This window comes from Trachymyrmex septentrionalis, unplaced genomic scaffold (genome assembly GCF_001594115.1).
Source record: "Trachymyrmex septentrionalis isolate Tsep2-gDNA-1 unplaced genomic scaffold, Tsep1.0 scaffold40, whole genome shotgun sequence".
In the NCBI taxonomy this organism is placed as follows: domain Eukaryota; kingdom Metazoa; phylum Arthropoda; class Insecta; order Hymenoptera; family Formicidae; genus Trachymyrmex; species Trachymyrmex septentrionalis.
Window position 1 is genome coordinate 3,091,055 of NW_017305569.1, and position 12,106 is coordinate 3,103,160.

The window sequence follows — 12,106 nt, forward strand, 5'->3', positions numbered from 1 at the left end:
TAAAGGTTATTGAAATGATTTTACATAATCTCATGCTATTATGTGTAATTGCTGTAGGTACTCTTCGCTTTAACAACACTATTCTCTGCAACAACAGTGTATATTGCGCTCAAGAGAAGTCTGAAAATTAGACCATGAACTTATAGACAGACTTAACGCTAACAAATTTCTAAGAGGATCGCTGAAGTAGATTTTAGTCACACTTCAAAAATGACCACCGAAACTTGTACTATATCGGAATTATAGTGTTTTTTAATATATACAGTTATAATATTTGTTTTTATTTTAATTTAGTATAAAACATTAAATTACTTGTTACAGATAGAGCCACGTTTATATCAATTTTCTTGTCACATAAACAATCATTTTTGCGTTAATAAATTATGCATATTCATGATAATCTTTCTAGGAAATAACATTTTAAAAATTCAGTAAAAAGCATAGAAATATCTCGCGTATGGGAAACTAATTGCTAAGTATTATGAAAAATATGATATTAAAATAAAGTTAAATAGAAAGAAAAATGGGTGTAATAAATGGAACGGAGAAGAGAAGGTAAAGTTGTATTTTTTATAATTAAAAATGAAGAAATGTTTCGGGGAGAGAATTATCCTTTAAATCCTTCTCTTAATTTACGTCCATGGGTAGAGCATAGTTCCAGCTTAACTCGTTCTAGCTGAACTAACAGCTCTGGAGTTGCTCTAGCCCAAGCTGTCGTCTTGCAAAACCGCTAAGATTCCATACTTGAACAGTGCCATGGCGATGTAAGATTGCGTATAAAGCTTCTACGATACCAGGGGAACCACCTGGTGATAGTACATAGTACGACATTTGTTCCGTCGCGGTCAGTGCAGTACTTAACACCAGGCGGAAGAGAAAGTCACGCTGCTGTCTCCTGCCTTTTTCTATGCCGTTGAATACTTTTCGCCTTTCAAGTTTACGGTACTTTAACACGCTTACGAATCGAAGGTGGCATCCAGTGGGATAGAAGCGCTCTTATAAAGGGAAGAAGACGCGTGGGCGCGCTTAACTCTTATTCATCTTGCATCACCGAAGAAGTCGTCAACCGCCCTCTTCGGCATTTTACGACTGTCGGGTGTAAGCCCAGTATTTAACGCTAGTAAATCAGGCGGCAATCATTCGAGCGCTATGGACTTTTATGACGGCTAATGATCGACACCGTGCGGGATGCATCCGATGCCGCGGCGTCGGCTCTCACACGCGTAATTACAAGAGAGATACTTGCATGTATTAGACCGAGATGCATGCAATTAAGTCGTGTGTACTCCAGTTAAGTGTGGCTTCGTCTGTAACAGTATGATAGGAATTACCTCTTGTCATTATCGTTTACTTACTGCTATTATGTTATCGGGGATTTCTCGCGTGCATGCACACACGCGATTCGTCATGTCTTCGAGAGAGGAAATGATGCAAGTTACATGCAGGGTGTTTTAGAAATTGCATACTTTGAGTCTATCATAAGGATGATCTTGTTTGTTATCTCTGACGAGTCTCTTGGGTCTTTTCCTCCCTGATCGGAAATTTTAGTGAGCGCCACATTTTTCAAAACTGTTTAACTGTTGGTACACACGATTTGATATTAAACGTATTTTTTACTTAAATATTTTTAATGAAATATATTAACATAATGCATAAAGAGAGTACGAGAGAAATTATCGTCATGGAATACATACATATATATATTTAAGCTTTTATACTTTAGTAAATTCTTCACATACATAAGTAGTGAGATAAATAATAGTGCGAGGACTGGTGTAGCAGGGCGGTAGTTTTTCAAAAAAAATAATTAATTGTCGAGCTTCCGCCGTAATGATCCGCGGCTAAAGGCGAGAAATTTCATGTCGAGGTACGAGAATCTCTTCGGTCCTGTTCGTTCCCGCCAATTAAGAAGAGACACGATATCCAATGCGAGATCTCGCAAGATAACGAAGCTTATTTGCTACACGACGCCGCAACGCGCGGTTTCCCAGCGATCAACGCGACGCGATTTGTCCACTTTTGTTTTCATCTTTCTCGGCCAGTTATGCTAATTTCATCTCTCCCTCTTCTTCTCCCTTCCAAACTGTCAACGATAATATTAGATCATTAAATCGGCGTTGTCCGCGCGGATCCGGTCGCAATCCCGGCCCTCACAGCCGAAGATGAGAAACGGCGAGTTTGGAGGCACGTTTGGCGCGGTATATGCAAATATTTCAGGCTTGTACCTACGTCGTGTTAAGTGATTTTTAAGTAACACGATACCTGCCGCTCGCAGAACGTAACCCGAACATTATCGTGCAATATCTGATGTGAGAAATTCTCTACAGTCTACATAATTCCGATACGATAAAAAGAAAATCTCCCGTAATTACTAAAAAAATCTTACGTTATTTATTTTATAGAGAAATTTGTAGCGCTACATAATACTATGCTACTATGATTTATACATTATTAGAAGAATTTCCTAGAAATCCCATGCGTTTCTCTTGTATTATTTGTATTATTTGTATGATATTATATGAATTAGGTTATATAAGATATGTTAGGGCAACTTCTAAATTAAAATGATAATTTTTTTGTACTTAATAAAGCATTTTATTTGTATAAAAAATTAACTGGATAAAGTCATATGACTCTCTCGTTTTAAAAGTAACACAACTAAAAAAAAATATGATTTTTAAATTATTATCATGAATGAGTTAAACGTTATCCTATCAATCATCAGAAGTAAATTACTTTTAAAATCGTTACAACTTAAAAAAAATTTTTTTTTAAGAATTAAATATTTGATGTTGAGAATGTATTCATTTTACTGATATTATTTGATTAACCAATAATTTTCTATCAAGTTGAAAAATGATTTTTTCCATTTTCTGAAAAATAATTTTTTTAATTATGTCACTGTTGAAGCAAGAAAACGTGTGTTTGTCACTTTCATATTCTCATTATAATTTATAGCTCTTAAAGCATATGTATGAATAAAATGTCATGTAAAAATAATGTATGAAATATTTTTTAAAAAACAGCGTAATAGTGTGTTTTTGATTGGCCCAACGATCACGTCCTCGTCGTAATCTCGGCGACCTTGAAACTGTGGCTACCACAACATCGGCGAATAACCTCAACTGGCCTCATCCCTTCGTCCTTCCTCATCTCCCCTTGTTCGGCCACCAATCTTATCCTACGTTGGTCCGATTTTAAGCATCTTTCACACTGAACATTTCTATTATAAGTTTTAACACAGTAAAACGCGAAATATTTTTTGTATGATATAATAGTAATGCATGTAGAAGAATTAAATATATATAAAAATTTCTAAACATTTTATAAAAATTTTATTCAATTTTATTAAAATTTGTCAACATTTAACATAAATATTGTAACGAATTAATGTGTATAATAAAGCAATATAGACATCCGGTAAATTGGTCCTTCGGTAAAAGCATCTTTGTGACTGGTACTCCAACAATTTGTTGGCCGTCAAGTGTAATTGAAAGCTTTCTTCTGTCGCTTCCTCTCGATATACCGCATATATATTCAAGACACTTTAACATGCTGAAACAAAGTGCTCTTGCATTGATGAGTGCTTCAGAACGGTGATGAAAAGCAGAATGCTTTGAAGTTAGCATACGTTCTGTAATTTACAGTAAAGTATTTACATAGTAATCACGTTAATACAAGACATTTTATGTTTTTAAATTCTTCCATTTTCATCATATTACTAGTCATTTATTAAATTAGTATATTATATATACTCTTTGACAGAAAGAAGTTGCAAACCTGTAGTGTATTCTAAATATTATTTTGCCGCATCCTAGGATAAAAATAAGAACTGCAAGCTTTGCGAATCGGAATTATAGCATTCTGATACGAGTATTGTTTCATTATTCCGCAGTCAGACTAATTTTATGTAGGCTTAATCGAAAAACAGATTATACAAACGCATGTTCGACGCAGAGCGTATGAGTTTAGAGAGAATGATCATAAATGTCTTATTATTATCTCGCAATAAGTGGATTGGTTGGACAATCGATTATTTGTAAATTTAAAACGTATTCTCAAATTTCAGACTTTTTAGAAATCGAAACGATTGCCAATGGAGTCCGATGTATATTCGTCAGTCATCACGTAACTTCCGTGCGCGCGCGTATATGGGTCAGTGAAACGATCGGCATCGGCGTAACTCCCCTTATCGATCGACGGCTTATCGAGAGTAAACACGGAAAGACTTCGTAGTACTACTAGAAGATAAGGAATCGTCTACATTGTCGGACGTCCATTCATTCCGCGTCGATGCTTGTTCTAATTAGTAGTCGTCTTTGACTGTGTTGATTAAAGAGAGAGACGAAGCTTATCATTCGCTTTCGGATCGACCGGATGTTGTAGAATCATTGTTTTACAATCACTGTTTGCACGGTGTTCTATGCAGGGGTCGTTTATCGATCGACAGGAAAGTTAATCCTGAATCGAGTTACGATCTGCTCTGCACAGGACGTTGGAGCTATTCACTATTGCGGAAGACATAGAGAGACTGCAGTAAGGGTCTTATATAAGATTCAATATGATTGATTCTCTCTTTGGAAACAATTTCGTGAGTTTTCTGAAACATCTTTCATGTAACTTCAAGTAAGAAAAGCAGAAAGGCTCTTGTAACGTTGTCAAGTTAAAGGAAGTGCATATCCACTTTCTATTTAATAAAATTCATGTCCCCAGCTACGAAGAAGTTTGAAAGAGTAAGATATCGCAGAATTTCGTGAGGAAATTTTATGAAAACTTGTTGCTCTTTTCACTCTATTGGAACTTTTGGTACACTTCGTATATTCTTCTGGGAATAGAGTTTTGTAGAAACTTCCTCTCTTCGTGTGCGTCTTGGGATGAATTCGTTAAATATCTAACACATCCATTTCCTACACATAATACGCATTACCGTGCCTTTCTCAAGAAACATCAAAATTTACTTCTTAATATTTCACGTAAACGTTGTCATCAGTGACTATCTAAAATATTTATGCTAAGGGAAACCAGCATTCATTCGTTCACGCGTATTTGTGTAATACGTACCGGGGACGCGAGAAAGCCATTCGCTCGTTGAAAAATATTCTGGTAGCGACGGCAATAACTGGAAGCAATAATTTCTACGACGACTTCGCGACATTCCGGTTTTTTCTTCTTCTTCTTCTTCTCTTCTTCGTACCCACACGCTGGTACACTCTTGAGTGGCCGACCGGACGACATCGTAGGGGAAGGAATGCAAACACACTACGGAACTGTGTGCGCATTGCTTATGTACCCACGTGGGTGGTTGGCTAAAGTGGGTGGCTGCTTGACCGGCTAGGCCGATCGGTGGGAGAGTGCTGCTTCAAGTGCCCACTACCCAGTACGCCTGGCAGTAACTTCTGGTTTACCTTTCCTTCGACCTTCGAGATATCGAGTTGAGCGGGCATCTCCCAGAGGAGAACACTATGAGCGTAAATTATTATTATTATGAATTAATAAATAGCAGAATTTGGGATTGGTTATGATATAAATATAGTTGTACATCTGGCAAAATAAAAAATTTTAATATTTAGAAATTTCAAAACGGTGTTAAAATTGATAACCTTAGTTTGAAGAATTTAACCTGGAAATTGTCATCTGAGATATTTTCATGTTCCACCGGCGAAAAAATATGAATTATTTTAAAATACTGTTTTGTATGAATATTGTTTAACATATTTTTCAATCGTTATTCTTTACAAATCTTTAAATATCGAAAATTTGCAATAAAAAATTAATACATTAATAAAAATATTTTTTAGAAATGCTGTCACAATAAATTATTTAACGTGCTAATTCCGTTTAATATTCGTGTGATTTCTACTCTTTCAAAAAATTGTCAAATCTAAATTCATAATTTCAAATACTGATAAATCGAAAAACCAAATAAATAATATCATATTGTTAATGATAACCATTTTAGTTTAGATATGAAAATATCTCACACGTGTGATCGTTTATGTAAAAAAACGAAATCAGACAACTATTTCTGGGTTAATAGCTAGAAATACGTACACAATTCTGATTTAAAAAATACACATTTTGTTAGACCGTTGGTAGAAAATATAAAACAGCTTACGGTAACTGCACATAACATAATACGACATGACGCGGATTATTTGCCGAACGATTGCGTGACACCGTCGTTGTATCACACTGCTGATACGCGAGCAGCTCGACGGAGCCATTAAAACTTGAGCCATAATAACACTCGGCTTCGCACGCACCTTTTGCACCACGTGGCGGCGATAACGTTTGTGAAAACGCTGCTGCTCAACTTTATGACGCGCGATATAGCGACTTAACAACCGGGACGATACGTCGGGGGGGAAGATACTGCGATCTGCGAGGGACAGAGATGATAGTCTTACTTATCTTCGACTTGAAACTACAGTTTTAACAATTGCTGTGAGACAATTCAATTATGTGAAAAACATAAGACGCTTATTTAAATATACCTCTAATATTCTTATTTTATTTCGCCGCATTAATCCCTAATAATTTCGTAAAATATCGGAATATATAAAATTAAGATATATAAGATTAAAGAGAAAGAAATGTTTTTTTTTTTAAATCTTTTCGTCTGTTCTGCAATTCTAGTGTAAAACTTAGATCTAGATCTTCGTTTTACTTCGTACCCAGTAAACCCCAACTAATATAATAACGTAACATCAATATTATAATTTCATTCTGAACAATACAAATATAACATGACACGTATATTACGTAATAGTTACATCGTTAAGAGTATGAATATTAATATTATAATATTAACGTTTCTTTTCAGTTAATATTTACTTATTGTGTCGTTAGTCAATTATTTTCTGTGAACATTTTAATCGAGGTCAGAGTAGACAATGTCCGTGCACTTGAACAAAATTCTCGATTAATTAAAGCGTCCGTCTAGCGTGCAAGTTGAAAGCATTTTGGAATGACGCAACTCAGGCGCAATCAGCAGTAACTACGAGCCGATGCGACCTCGTCTCGCGTGGCGTGCATCTTAATTACTTTCGCAAATACACGGCCGCTGTGTATGCCGGGAGACAAATTGCATTCCACGGCGGGGCCAATCGGCGTGCAATTATGCGACGTCTCATAACTCAGATCTTCTTCCTCCTCGCGGCTCCATTGTTCGCCGTCCTTGCACCGACCGCTCGGTACCGACACGCTGTCGTCAATGGAGGACTAGTTCTCCTCGAATCCTCCCCGTTTGCACGCGAAGAAACGAGCGCACGTGCAAATCTCATGTCATGCAAACGACCTCGCGTTACCGTAGGTACCGGCGCGGTACGGCGTAGGATGTGCGGTGCTCCTTTTCCGCGTAGGGAATATCCTGCGAACTTTTTATTACGTACGCGGCGCGGCGTGGGCGTCGTGCCCACGTTCTCCAATGTTCTCTTCGCCGTTCACCACACAGTGCTCCTCAGCTCTTCAGCTTGCTCTCCGCTGACAGATCGTTGAAATCTTGACGGAAATCTCGGTTGTTTTAAGCCCTCGCATTACGGGTTTTCTCCTCCTGGTTCACTTTTACGTACTGTGATATCTGCGAGAGTGCTGTATGTAAAATAAGCGAGTTGAAGACAGTTTCGCCTGAGCATTTTAATCTTTTATGTTTTATCCGACTTGTATTCCATTAGCTACACGCACGATGCTATCTTTATTAATTATACTTTTGCATCACAGAGAGTCAGGTTTGTGCCATTACTCATGCCATGTACTTTGACTCGAAGTTCGTCGTGACTAATTGCAAACGACAAAGTGCAATATTCGCGACTTATTGTTTAATTCGATTTTTATGTCCTGTCCTGCGACTTAGATAGATATCGTCGTTTCCGCTCGAAGAAACTAATTGAAGCAGATAAGACAGCGAGTCACGTTAATCGTTCGAAATGTTATGACGCAGAGTCCTAGTTTTTCTTATCAGATAAAATATATTTAGCGACTTTCTGTTCGTTATGAGTGAAGCTTCAATGAGGTGCAATAGTCGCGATCAGGAAATCCTATATTTGCCGTAATAGACTCATTGTTCGGTCGTGCACGTGACGCTCATACGTATGAAGCCGGTACGCGAGATTAGCCGCGTCGATAAACGGATTAATTAAACACCGAATTAGGACGGACTGATCCAGCTCTAATTAACTCGGATTGTTTAAGATTGCGATCACGGCGGGATCACTCGCGACACCTATAATACTTCTGACTGTTATCTGCGCCGATATCGTCGTTGTCGCACTTTAACGTGCGACGAATCACACATCCGTTTCGTTACGTAAGCACAAAAGCTACATACATATTGCGCCGCGACAAACATTAATGCCATACTTCACAGTTTTGTAAATTTCAATAATGCTTCGAAACATGTCAATTGTGTTTCCGTATATTTGTAAAATCTTTCGCAATTTCATTCTCGTGAATTTTTGAAAATATTTTAAAATATTGAAAATATCAAAAGCTATGCTTGTCAAAAAAATTCTCAACCAAATGCATATTTAACACATTTTGAATACTTAAAATTATCATACTAAAATAGGTTTTACTTTTGATGTGCCATTGAAGATTAAGGAATACTACCAAAGGTAGATATTTTGCGCCATAATGAATAAAGACAGCATTGATTTAAAATGCAAAAATAGATTATATCTAATTAGATTATTTCTGACCACAGATATTGTCGGTTTCAAGTTCACAGTGTAACTTCAGCGACTTCGTAAAGTTGAAAGATACTGAAATAGTAATGCTGTTTAATAGTAAATGAAGATACGTTTTTGCTGCCAGATACGCTGTTGTAATTTATCTCGGTACAGCTGCGTCAAATGTTCTTATTGAATACGCAAACATAAATGCGCGGCCTTCGCCGCCATCGTTGCGGTAAACTTTACTAACACATTTGCGACTGTCTATCTTTCGATCTCAAATTAAATATTATGTATATGGCGTATGTGGATAACAATTATTATCATAATTACTGCCTTAATATATAGAAGTGGGTAATACCCTAAATTTAAAGATAAAATAAATTGCTGCGATAAGTCTACCAGACTGTTCAAGTTATTTTTGTAACTGTTCTGTCCGAATATAACTTTTTATCAAATGAAAACGTAACAATAATGGTATTGTGAAAATAATATATAATAATAATAATAATATCATTTTATTTTTGCAATAACCAAAATTAATTGAACTTTTTAAAGAGTTATTATTTAATCGACTATATGCCAGTTTGCTTGCGTGTCCACGTTCAACCCACCAGAAGAAAATTAATCGAATATGATCTATAGCTATCATGCCGGATGTTCAGTGAATCATGCAACAGCAACCACAGTGAGCATTATTTATAGAACCTACCTAGTTGTTTTCTAGCAAAATTAGATCATTTCTATATAAAACGTAATAGGAAGGAAAGTTCTTCTTTTTCCGTTTTTTTTTTGTTATAAACAATTTCCAAACATTCAACCTTACGCTCGTTGTATTTCGATCAAATATTATCTTCGTCGGTATTGAATTTATTTCGTTCGTCAAAACATACATCTGTCCACCGGTCTCCGAAATATATTTACATCAACCGATTGCGCCCGATCGATCACTCTGTTCACATCGCTCGCGAATAACGGAGAACGTCCGAGATTGGAAAAAGGTTTCAACGCTTCGCTTCGCGTATTCTGATATCGCTACTGCGAGGCATCTTTTTTACTTCCAGCTGAACGGGAAATGGGAAACCTCCCCTTCTCAATCCGTCATATCCTTGCATATCGTGAACATTGGTTACGCAAGCGGGGGTAGTAAACTCCAGCCGTTGCAGCCGTAGCAGAAATCCCCTTTGCGGTCTCTGCCGGTCGATCCCCAGTTCCCGCTCTCTCGGTGAGCGGTTTTACGATGTCGGTACGAAGCACGGGCGAAGACGAAGAGCACGCCGAGGTGCTCACGGGCGAACGGCACATGCGACGCACGTCTCTCGGTGACTCGTGAGTCGTGGATCGTGATCCGTGAGTGCCGCGACACCCGCGACTCGCCGTGTGCGCACAACAGCTCACAGCGGCCAGTCGGCGTACGTGCACACGTGTGAGCGCACGTACGCGAGCGCGCGTGAGAAATACGGATAGGGATAGGGAGATACAAGATCCTGAAAGAATTCTTGACAAAGAACAGTGTTTGTAGCAAATCGAAGGGATTTTTTATTCGATACAATTTCTTTTAACATTTTACCTCTCGAAGAAACATTTCTCTGGATCAAATTGTTCTCTTATCTTGTCCCGACGTAGAGTTCATATCTTGTTGATGGAATTAGTGTTTGTGAATAAATTTGTGAAATTCAATGGTTCAAAGTGTTGTGTACGCGAGAGTGAGTTACGCTGGAAATAAAGGGTTTTTTTTAAAGCTATGCGGAGTTTGCGAGATGAGAATTTTGGAGTATTTAGAGATTTTTAGTTATATCTCCTTTTATAGTTATTTTTAATTTGTTATAAAGTCATCTGTGTTTTGAAATATTTATATCATTTAATGTCAGCTTAAATAAAAAGAAAATGGACTACAGATAAAAATATCTCGATAATTACTGTTAACATTTTATCTATCCAATAAATTATGTATTATTTTACATTAATGATATAATAGAAAATTTGCAAATCGGGAACAGTCAATGGTGATTAAATGCGCATTATCTAAAACAATTTTTTAATACTGGATTTCTTTTAAGCAAAATCAATTTGATGCACCTGCATCTCTAAAATGAATAAAAGATTTCGAGAGTTTATATTGATGGTAGAGGGATTTCGATACTCATTTCCATTCGGTAATTGTCCATCCTATTTACCTTGCATATCGATTTGTGTGCATTTGGACCGAATAATATTATATATCACATTCTCGGTGTAAAGTTTCTAAGCTTAAAAGCGCATATTAATAAGTTTCTTACAAATGTTATTGTCGGGTTGTGCTCACTCAAATGTCTCGGTTGAATCGCATATCGATTTTTTGTATGCAATAAAAACGCCGCCAGACATATGTATATGTCGCCTGATTGCGCATGTTATGACGTAAAGTGCAAAGGGCGATATAATTATATAAACATTTGTATGTCCGTTATGAGATAAATTGTGGTTGAAACTGGCAAATCAAAAAAAAGTGTAATCCGATTATATCTGGCTGGTTATCGTCCGACAGAATTATGCATTCAGCCATACTTCAATGCTGATGCGTAACAGACGCGTGGGCGTTGACGATCTTGAATTACTGTTGAGAGACGTTATTATCCTACGTGGAAGTTATTGGTCCATGAAACTTGTGTTTCGCGCATCGAAATTTAATTATAAACGAGAGCAACATTTAACCTTGTTATTTAAAACGTTGACTTTTTTCCTAAATTAATAATTAAGAGATATAGCAATGTCTCGCGCGATTAATAAGTATATATGGAGCGTGAGATCGGTCCGTATTATTTGATGTACCAAAGTCGGGAATCTCAAAATTTTGAATGGCAATAACTATTATCGTATCCAACAAATTTCTATTTGATAATAACATTAGCGATTTTATGAGAAAAATGAACAATATTTTTGTTATAACTTTATTATTAAATTTATTATTTATTATAATGCATAAAAGATAAATTATACAAGAAAATTAAATTAATTTTTGTCTCTTTCTGTCTCGTTATTAATTTAATTACTTATAACTTAGAACTTAATGTGCTTAATTTTCCAAATAGAATTGTACACCATGAGACTGAATACGTTTGTTCATTTTACATTTCTGAAAAAGCGAGAACTTTGTTATGATAGTATCTCATATAAAGAAAAAGTATAAAGGCTTCTTTATTCATGCCTGCTGTACGCGTGATCATTCTCACGTGTTTCAGAAACACGTAGCATAAGTTAGTAGCAATGATCGTGAGAGCGATGATTGTTTGCTTATCTTACGTCATAAATGGTATTACCTGCCACTGCATAATGGAGATAATAGCGATAATAACAATGATAATAATGCAGTTCCGATTGCAAAATGTTTCCCGTTGCATAATTTATTGAAATTCTCTCTCTCTCTCTCTCTCTCTCTCTCTCTCTCTCTCTCTCTC

At 36.6% G+C, this 12,106-nt stretch overlaps 1 protein-coding gene across 7 annotated transcripts in view; it reads left to right on the forward strand.

Moving 5' to 3' along the window:
• LOC108751099 (tensin-1) overlaps window positions 1-12,106 on the forward strand; it is a 201,708-nt gene that overhangs the window by 105,599 nt on the left and 84,003 nt on the right. Inside the window, exon 1 of one of the 7 annotated variants that reach the window (XM_018491073.1) lies at window positions 10,194-10,443. The exons of the other annotated variants lie outside the window; for them this stretch is intronic. The gene's annotated coding sequence lies outside the window, so the exon portion shown is untranslated. Of the gene's footprint in view, window positions 1-10,193; window positions 10,444-12,106 lie in introns of those variants that run through there. 7 annotated transcript variants of the gene reach the window in all.